The following is a 9,839-nucleotide window of genomic DNA, read 5'->3' as shown; positions in this document are numbered from 1 at the left end:
TGATGGAGGAAGTCATTTTATTGTTTTCAGGTGCAATTGGCACTTAAATCTGCCCCCATCTAGCAGAGGGGAGATTTGTTCAGCTCTCACAGGCCCAGGGAGTACAAGATCAGGATTTCCTTAGAGATGGGAAGACAATTTGAATCAGGTTGTCCAGCTCTATTTTGGTCCTTAGAATAATTTGTAGCTATGAGCAATGCCATTGCAATTCCAAGACCTAGGTTTATTTAAGCAAACCTAATAAACTTTTCCCCAGGTTTCCTCCTTTCCAGCTTGGGGGTTTGATTAGTGTCATAATCAATTTATCAATGATCTGGGGCCAAAGGGATTTTGATCTCAATATTATCCTGCTTCAGCCTCTTCTCATTTAGGCAGAAAATTAAGGACATGTATTGATTAAATTGGCTTTTAAAATAAATCTATTATCTTTTTATACAGATCAATTAATAGCAGGTCAACTGAAATTTTGCTATACCCATATGGCAAACTACTGGAAGAGGTAACTTTGTTTTTTTTGGCTTTATTTGTTTGTTTTTGCTTTTTTGAAGGGAATAGAAGCTGGCACTGCCTACATAAACCTTGTTCTTTTCATCCTCTGACAAGGATTCCCAAAGGAAGATCCTCTGGGACACTATCTATCCCAGCAGGAAAACAAACAAAAGCCCATCCTGCTTTTGAAGTTTATCACTTTTAAAATATTGCTATTATGATGATAAGCTCTTTTGAGATTGGCTTTTTTTTTTTTCCTCATGGATATTCTGATAGTGTTCAAATCGGAAGCAAAACAAAGTCAACTTTGGATTTCTTTTTTTTTTTTTTTTTTTTTTTTGAGAAGCATACTTCACTGAAAACTAAACATCTCAGTTCAAGAAAAGACCAACTAGGTAGTCTGGCATTTAGCTCCAAAATCAGGTAGCCCTGGGTGGAGTTTGATGGTCTCCATAATACAGTCTGTCCAAACTTTAGTATGCCATTAGACACAATCCCAAGCATTGTCTTAATCTACCAGCAGTGTCTTTTCCTCCACTCCTGCTCTCTAGAAAAAATACATATTATAGCTCAGCCTATTGAGAAAATGTTCGTTTTATTTCTGAACCTCATGACTAATTTGAAAACAAGAGATAATGGGAAGTTCGTAGAGAAGGAATTTCTTGCTGCTATTGGAATGTAAGTAGGGTATTCCTAGCCTTTCCCTAGCAAGAGTCATTCAGCAGAAGCAAAGTAGTCTTCTCACACATTTCACAAATAATTGTTGGAGACCCACCATGGCACAAACATTCATTAGCCCTCATCCACAAGAAACAACATCAAGAGGCGTATTATTGACTGAATGTTATTTATCACTTACAAATCCTGTTCTCATGTTGACATGAGAAAAGTCTGCTTTGTCTTGTTCTCATGCAGCCTGGTTGCGATATTTTCATGTAAGTTGTGAATGCCAGTGGAATCAGGATCTGAGTAGATAATTCACGGAAGAAAAACTGAACAGCCAAAAAAATTAAAAACCATGTGGAAAAAACGTTCAGCCTCATAACTAATAAAAAAAATCCAACTTTAAGCATCAATGATATATAACTCAATTTAGTCTTCACAGGGGATAGCCTAAATCCTTCCTAATGCCTTTGAAATTCTTCAGAATCACTGACAGTTCTTTATAAATCTCATTCCACTTTGGCTCCATGAATTCAGTGCATGGATGGAGCATCTTGCCGTTTCATAATGAGGTCCTTTTTGCAAACAATGTGCCACAGACATAGATCATATCCTCTTTTCTTAATTTTCACATAAAGAACAGATTTACCGAAGGTTTGTAGGGCCAGAGAGGTTGTGAGTCTCTGTTTTTCTAAGCCTTACCTCCTCCCTCAAATTTCAGGATCCTTATCCTCAGACTCAACCCACCCCCCCACTCTTCAACCCATAACCCCTCCACCCCTGCCCTGAATCTCCTACTTACATACATCAAAACTTAACTTCCCTCAATTTTTCCGGCAGTTGTTCACCCCCTACTTGGCTCCAGGAGTCCTGAGTCATTGATTTTTTCCTAAATAATAAATCTCTATTCTGGGTCCCACGTTCAGCACAGAAAAACCGAGTCACAGAGACTTTGAAATTTCCAGCCTTGCCCTTCTGTCAACTCCACAAGTTTCTCTGGAAAGAACAAAAGGTTTAGATGTGTATTTTCTCATCAATTTGAATTATGCCACCTCTTTTAAAAAAGCAAGACATGCTGCAATCGGTTTTGGCCTTAAGTAACAATTTTTTCTCTTTTATATTAAATTAAGTAAGATTTTCACAGTAACAATACTCAGTGCCAGCGAAGTATAGTGGTATAGTCACATTCACACGAAGCACTAGATGCGCAAATTGATAAAAAAATTTTCAGAAAGGGGCGCCTGGGTGGCTCAGTTGGTTAAGCGACTGCCTTCGGCTCAGGTCGTGATCCTGGAGTCCCGGGATCGAGTCCCGCATCGGGCTCCCTGCTCGGCAGGGAGTCTGCTTCTCCCTCTGACCCTCCTCCCTCTCATGCTCTCTGTCTCTCATTCTCTCTCTCTCAAATAAATAAATAAAATCTTTAAAAAAAAATTTTCAGAAAGGCAATATAAAAAGAATATTAAATTCAAGATATCTCAAAGAATCTATACTTTTGAGCCTAGTAATTCCACTTCTAGAAATTCATGCTAGAAATAGCAATTAGCGAATTAAGTCTTATATGGAAGGATGTTTCTTGCAGTATGGTTTATCATAAGGAAATAAAAAGTCCAGTGATAAACGGATAATCGAATAAATCACGGTATATTCATACAAAATACAGCCATCAAAAATAATTCTTCTGACGGAACTTTAAGGCAGGGGAAAATGTGTTATTCCTGTTGCTGGATTTGAGCTCTCTAAAAATATGATTAGTTGATGACTAATTTATATTTGCACCTCCTAAAATTCCAGCACAGAGCCTTCCGTGTGCTACCTGCACGACAGATACTTGCTGAATGATGAATAAATGAATGGATAAACAAGTGAATTTTGGCTTGGTGTAATTCCCTTTCTTTTCCTCTAACGCCTTATGATTCTACATGATCTGGTCTGTTCCAGAGTATACAATTTAAATGCAGAGACAAGATAAACCCAGAGAGTAACAGTGAACAAAAGAACACTCGGCAATGAAGTAAGTCTTGACTCCTGGCTTCCGCTCCTGCATGTAAACAGCTTGAAAGTGGCCAGTCCATCGGAACACAAAGTAAAAAGCTGAACAGACTGAAACATCAACAACTCTTCTCAAATCTGTTAGAGAGGGGAGGACACAGGGCAAACAGCTGCCCCAAGATTGCCAAGACAGATAGGTAAATAGAGGGAGTCGCTGCTTCCCAGAGCACCAGCTCACAAGCAGAAATCATGGGAACGTGTGCCAGGAAGCAAAACCTGAACTGTAATTGATAAATTGCTGGAGGCTCAGTGCAGACAAGTCTGAGAGTTATAATAAAGTACTGAATTATTGTTCGTACTGTGAGGAGATGGGGGCGCAAGAGAGTGTCTTGGTGAAAACTCATAAACCCATCTCCACTGTTTGGATAAACAGACCCAAGTATATTAGCTACTAACCTTTCAACAGTTATATCGTATTCACAGTCAAAGGATAGCACATTTTTTCCAAAATTGTGATCACCGTCTTCCGCTCACTGTCCTACTCGCTCCAGCAGTTTGAGGAGAGTAACATAGCTAAGAAATCCATGAAGAATTCACACTTAACACCGGCAAGCCTGCACAAACTCTTTTTTTATTCAGCTGTTAGTCTTGAAACCAAGTTTTCAACAAAAGACTGTCTTTGTAAAATTACCTGGTTGAATGTCCTCAAATACAATATATCCAGCAAAGAAAAATTTCAATAGTTCAGGGGAAATTAAAATAAAAGATAGACACTGGATATCTATGTAGGTCCTATAGCCCTTCGGAGGATCGTAAGCTATAATAAGATCTGATATTTTTTTGCCTCCCCCCAAGACAATTTTTGTTCCCTTGGGGGCAATATCACCCCCACTGAGAATGAATAGTGTGCACCATTCCTATGGAAAACAAAACAAACTAAAAAGCAATTTAAAGTGCAATGCTCTTAAAATGCAATGCTGGATCTTAAAATGCAATGCTGGATCTGTAGGGTTATCTTTGTACCAAAGATTTACAGCATATATAAAAGGTAGCATGTCATTTTCTTAAGCATTTGATTCAACCAGTTCATTTTTTTTCCCCCCTAATCGTTCCTATTTCTTTGAAACTTTGAGGAGGTGGAGTGAGAAGTAACGTTTAAAAAGAAAACAAAACTTTGAGAACAGAAAAATAACAAATGATTAAATTAGAGATAAAATTCCCCATCTATGCCAGCACTCCTGACATGTCTTTGATAGATTGCTATTGGCAGTTCTATATATAGTGGCTTGCATTTCTCACTCTGCCCCCTCCCCATTCTCTCTCCATCATTCATTCTGCATATAACATATACAACCACATATCTATATTACTGAGAAAGGATCAATCATTTTTTTTCCCTGTGCTGGAGAGACATACAATATTTATCACAGATTGTAGAAAAGAAGAAAAGAAAATCTAAGAGTATTCCCTTCAGCTGTATTTCTGTTGTGGAACCAGGAGCATCCCAGTCCTCCTCGTTTGGCTTAGTTGTCAGCTTGGTCCAGAACAATCTCTATTGCAACAAGGCTGATAAAGTTAGGTACCCACCGGCCATTGGAAAGAAAAACAGACCTGGTTATTGGTGATCTTCCTCACTATATTAAACACATCTCCCATTAGGCAAACTCCCTTCCATTGCTTTAAACCTCTCAATACCTTGTAAATCAAATATTTATCAACTGAGAACCTCTTTTCTAGCTGTCTGATGTTTCTGCTCTGACAAAGTTGGACACTAGCCAATTGGGGAAGAAACCTGTGAAAGGGAGTCAGCCACAAGAAAAAAGAGAAGTCTATTTCATTTTTATTTCACAGGAACAAACTGCCAACAACTCCGTGCCCCCACTTTTTTCTTTAAAATTTCCCGAGTAAAAACGCTTGCCTGAAATGAGCAGGACTGGCCATTCATTTAGTCAACACATATTTACTGAACGTTTATCAGCTGGGCCATATGTTTTCGGGTCCTTGTAATCCATATTAAAAAGCTGCTGAACTGCTAGGAAGGTAAACTTTGCAACTAGTAAGCAACTCATGGAAGTATGTGCATAAGACATAGCGACTTACGAAGGTGGATCAGGATCAGTGTGACAGACCGTATGCTTAGGGAGCTATTTATGGAAATCTTTCTGAAAGGGGCAAGTCCTGAACCCTGACTTAAAACAAGAGAAGAAATCCATATGGTGAGTGGGCAGAGAGAGGTGACAGATCTACATGAAGGCACAACTGGCCTATTTCCAGGAAAAGTAATCACTCCAACAAAATTACCATGTAGATGGACCGCATTTAAAATAAGTCAGAACCATTTTCAGAACTGTTCTCTAACCCATTTAGACTGGAGCCTAAAGTAATACGATCCGTGATTATCTACAAAGTATCTTCAATTAAAAAACTTAAAGAGTGGGCATAATCTTGCATCCACAGCAATTACTGGCTTATCGGCCTTCAAAAGGACATACTCAACACATTGAACACAAATTTGCTTATCCAGGACCGAAGTTCTTTCCCTACTTTGTTCTAAATTCTGGTACACGAAAGAATGACAAGTGGCAATGTTTAAACATATATACTCCCAGAAACCCCCATGGGAGTTTCTGATCCAATGGCTCCAGGGTCAGAACCAGGATATCTGTGTTTTTCAAAAACTCTATAGGTGATCCTAAATTGAATTACACCTGCAAACTAGGGCTCAGCACAGTTTCTTATTGCAGCTAAGTTCCAAAATACCTGGCTTCAGCTTATTACATGAGCCATGTCTACATATTGTTTTGAAAGTTGGGTCTTTAGCTTACCATGAATTTTCCATTTTCAGAATCTACATTCCCTATTGGGAGAGAAAATATAGTGACCATTCCACTTCCCAGATGCTCCAGCTAATGCTTTCGGTGTAATTGTATTAGTCCCTTGCCCATAACACTAACATGAGAACTCCTATGTGGACTGAGTATTCAAGACTATTTGCAAAAGCCTATTGGCCGTCAGGGCACCAAGAATTTTAGGTAAACAATGTTGCTGGTTTATAGCAAGAATGTGTGTGTGCATGTGTGCGTGCACACACCCACATGTGCGTTCAACTAAAGAAGAAAAGAGAAAGTTCTGGTTCCAGCTGTTATAGTGAGTGCCTACACAGCATCAGACACCTTGCTGGGCACCGGGCACTGGGTGATCACTAGCTCTATCACCAAGCTTACCCTCGTGCTATAGTGTAGCAGGAAAGGCAGAAAATGAACAAGTAGTTCACAGCATACTGTGACTCACACGGTAGGTACTGGGAAGAAAATCAAGAAGGTACAGTGATGGGGAAGGACAAAGAGCCTTTCCTGATAGGAGAGTCAGAGAAGGTCTTTTTAAAGTCATGACATTTAACATTTCAGCTCTCAGCCAATGGGTAACAGGACAGCAACCATATAAAGAATGAGGGGGAAATGTTTCAAGCGTGTGAGAAAACCTGAGGCTGGAAAGAACCTAACCATCCTGGGCCATCTGTAGAATGATGAAATTGAGCTACATGGTTTTAAATGATACTTCCTGCTCTAAAATTCTATAAAGAACAGACTCAAGTAATTAGTGTGTAAGTAGGGAAATGAAAAGTATTAAGCAAAGCATTTTATTCCAATCTGATAGACATACTAAAGTTAGAGATGGAAAAGATCTGTTTGTCTAATTCCAATTCCGCCAATTGGTTTAATGACCCAGAAATAAGGTTACTCACCCTTTCATATTAGTATAACCAGGAACCTCTACTCACAGATCATCTACATGGCATTTCTTGAAAACATCCCTTTAAAAGGGAAAGCTTAATGGACAAAAACACATAAAAGGATAATGTAAAAAGAAGACAGGAATCAATTATTCTCATTAGTCAAGAAGACAGAACAAGAACTAATGGCTTTTAAGCTATAGTAGACAAAACTTGGGTTAAATAGAGCAGAACCTCACTAATTCTCACTTCAACAATTTTCAACCCTATAATCTCCAGAAAGAAAACTAGTAGACTTAGTTATATTTCAATAAGCATTTAAGAGCACAAAGGTAGATGGAGCAACTCTCGTGAATTAGGTTCCATTACTCTCCAAAATCTGCCATAAGAACATTTGCTAAATAGAGTCCCATGTAATGTGTCTAATAAACTAAGTCCTTTGTCAAAAGTAATAAGCTAAATATAAATTTGGCTATGGCAGTCTTCTGTTCTTATAGAACTTTCTCTCTCATTGAGATCTCATTTTCAAAATCAGTAAATCATCAGGCAGTTTTCCATACAGCAGTATGAATTAAAAATAAGATACCAAAGTATCCTCTTTCCATCAGGAAGGATAAGATTTGTTTCATAACATTTTCCCATTATTTTTATTTTGCATAGTTACATAGATCCCATAGAACGATGAAAATTGTCCTACAGATGAAAATTGTCATCTTGCCTATATATTCAGGATACAAAGAAAAACACCAGTTAAAAATAAAACAAAAAGTAAATGATGTCATGTCTAGTCTAGCATTTAAAAGGCTAACCATTTGTCCTCTTCAGCTAGAAAGTTCACGCCTATGTTGGGGCCACAGGGTTATTCACCACAGGATCAGTGTTTCCTAATCAGTCTTATCCCACACACTGATGGGCCGCCAACCCCCCATAGGCGTAACAGCAATTTGTGATCCAAATGTGAGAAGCATCTGTGTTAAAACTGAGGATATATACTGTTGTGTGACAGGCAATGTCTTGTCAGATAAAATGCCAGAGAGAAGACTACAATTTCCTGGGAGTAAAAAAGCAAAAGGCATAGCATAATAGCAAAGTAGGTAATCCCAACAAATGCGACTAGTCCATGTCGGCCAACATGTACTGAGCAACTGCTGTGTGCCTGGTGCTCTTGAAACTCTTTACTACTTCCTTGAATCTTCACAATAACCCTCCGGGTGGTATTTGTTTTATTCCTATTTTCAAGACCAGGAAATAGAGACTCATAACAATTAAGTAACTTTCCCAATCTCAAACAAAAAGTGGTAGAGCTGAGGATTGAACCCAGGCAGGCTCAACTCTAAAGCCTATTCTCTTAATTTATACATTGTAATTCAAGTTATTAGTGCATAAGATTTTTTGTCATATGAAACCAATCCACTTGGTTATCTTTGGTTATGCTCCATTCAAAAGCACGTTAAGGCCCCCATATTAAACCCATGTCTGGAGGACACAAATCAGAGGGGTTCCTTCCAAACTGAAAAGGGCATACGCCTTCCTCCATCCTCACCTAGCAATAAGGGTTATTGCCCTAAGGTAGAAGGCTCACTGGACACACAGGAAAAAAAAAAAAGGTGCACCCCTTTCAGCCTAAGGGACTTTGGAAAGAATTTGGAAGACTGGGGTAGAAAAAGGAGGCAGATATCAGAACCCTTTATTATTTTATTCCCCTACCCCTGCCTTCTCAAAACCTTGTGGGAGCAGCGGGATAGGTTCAGGGAAAGCTAGAGAAACCTATAGTTAGCTATGTAAGAACCCCGACGTCTCCTATTTATAAGTCTGGAAAGAAACTGCCTTATGCATTGCCTTTTATCTGTGAGTGGCTACAATAATGTAATCTCCATGACTCATTACATTTAGGCAAAAGGAAAGCCAGAATTCAGTTCTCCTGAACACCCTCAGTCTCTGATGATGAGACAGGATTGAGAAGTTGGACTGCAAATTTCCCACATGCTCCCAAAGGAAAGCCAGGAAATTAGTGGAGTTTTGACCAGAGACAGAATGGGTCACGCCAGTATCACACTTCAGCAGAGGACACCATTCGGACAAGAAGAGGAAAAGTTTACTTCAGCACACAGGCCCACGGGCAACTCAGAACAGCCGCCTCACAGGGGCGCCTGGGTGGCTCAGTTGGTTGGGCGACTGCCTTCGGCTCAGGTCATGATCCTGGAGTCCCGGGATCGAGTCCCGCATCGGGCTCCCTGCTCGGCAGGGAGTCTGCTTCTCCCTCTGACCCTCCCCCGTCTCATGCTCTCTCTCTCATTCTTGCTCTCTCAAATAAATAAATAAATCTTTAAAAAAAAAAAAAAAAAAGAACAGCCGCCTCACAGCAGAGACCAGCAAGGATGCCAAAAATAGTGACCTGCTGTCAGGTAAGCAATTATCCTCCTTCATGTACCTCAATTCCACCTTCAAGAAAAGATGGGTATTACTGTTTCAGTTCTGTGAACTCCAAAAAGATATGTTGAATTCCTAACCCCCCAGTACCTCAGAATATGACCTTATTTGGAAATAAGGTCATTGCTGATATGAATGGTTAAGATGAAGTGATATTGGGGGATGCCTGGGTGGCTCAGTTGGTTGGGCAACTGTCTTTGGCTCAGGTCCTGATCCTGGAGTCCTGGGATCGAGTCCCACATCGGGCTCCCTGCTCAGCAGGGAGTCTGTTTCTCCCTCTGACCCTCCCCCCTCTCATGTGCGCTCTCTCTCTCAAATAAATAAAATCTTAAAAAAAAAAAAAACCTGCTTCTGGAAGTGATATTGGGGGCACCTGGGTGGCTCAGTCAGTTAAACACCCAATTCTTAGTTTTGGCTCAGGTCATGATCTCAGGGTCATGAGATCGAGCCCTGTGTCAGGCTCTGCGCTCATCAGGGAGTTGGCCTGAGATTCTCTCTCTCACCCTCTCCCTCTCTCCCTCCCAACTCTCTCTCT

This window comes from Leptonychotes weddellii, chromosome 5 (genome assembly GCF_054177405.1).
Source record: "Leptonychotes weddellii isolate Sample4059 chromosome 5, ASM5417740v2, whole genome shotgun sequence".
NCBI lineage: Eukaryota > Metazoa > Chordata > Mammalia > Carnivora > Phocidae > Leptonychotes > Leptonychotes weddellii.
This window is presented reverse-complemented; position numbering follows the sequence as displayed.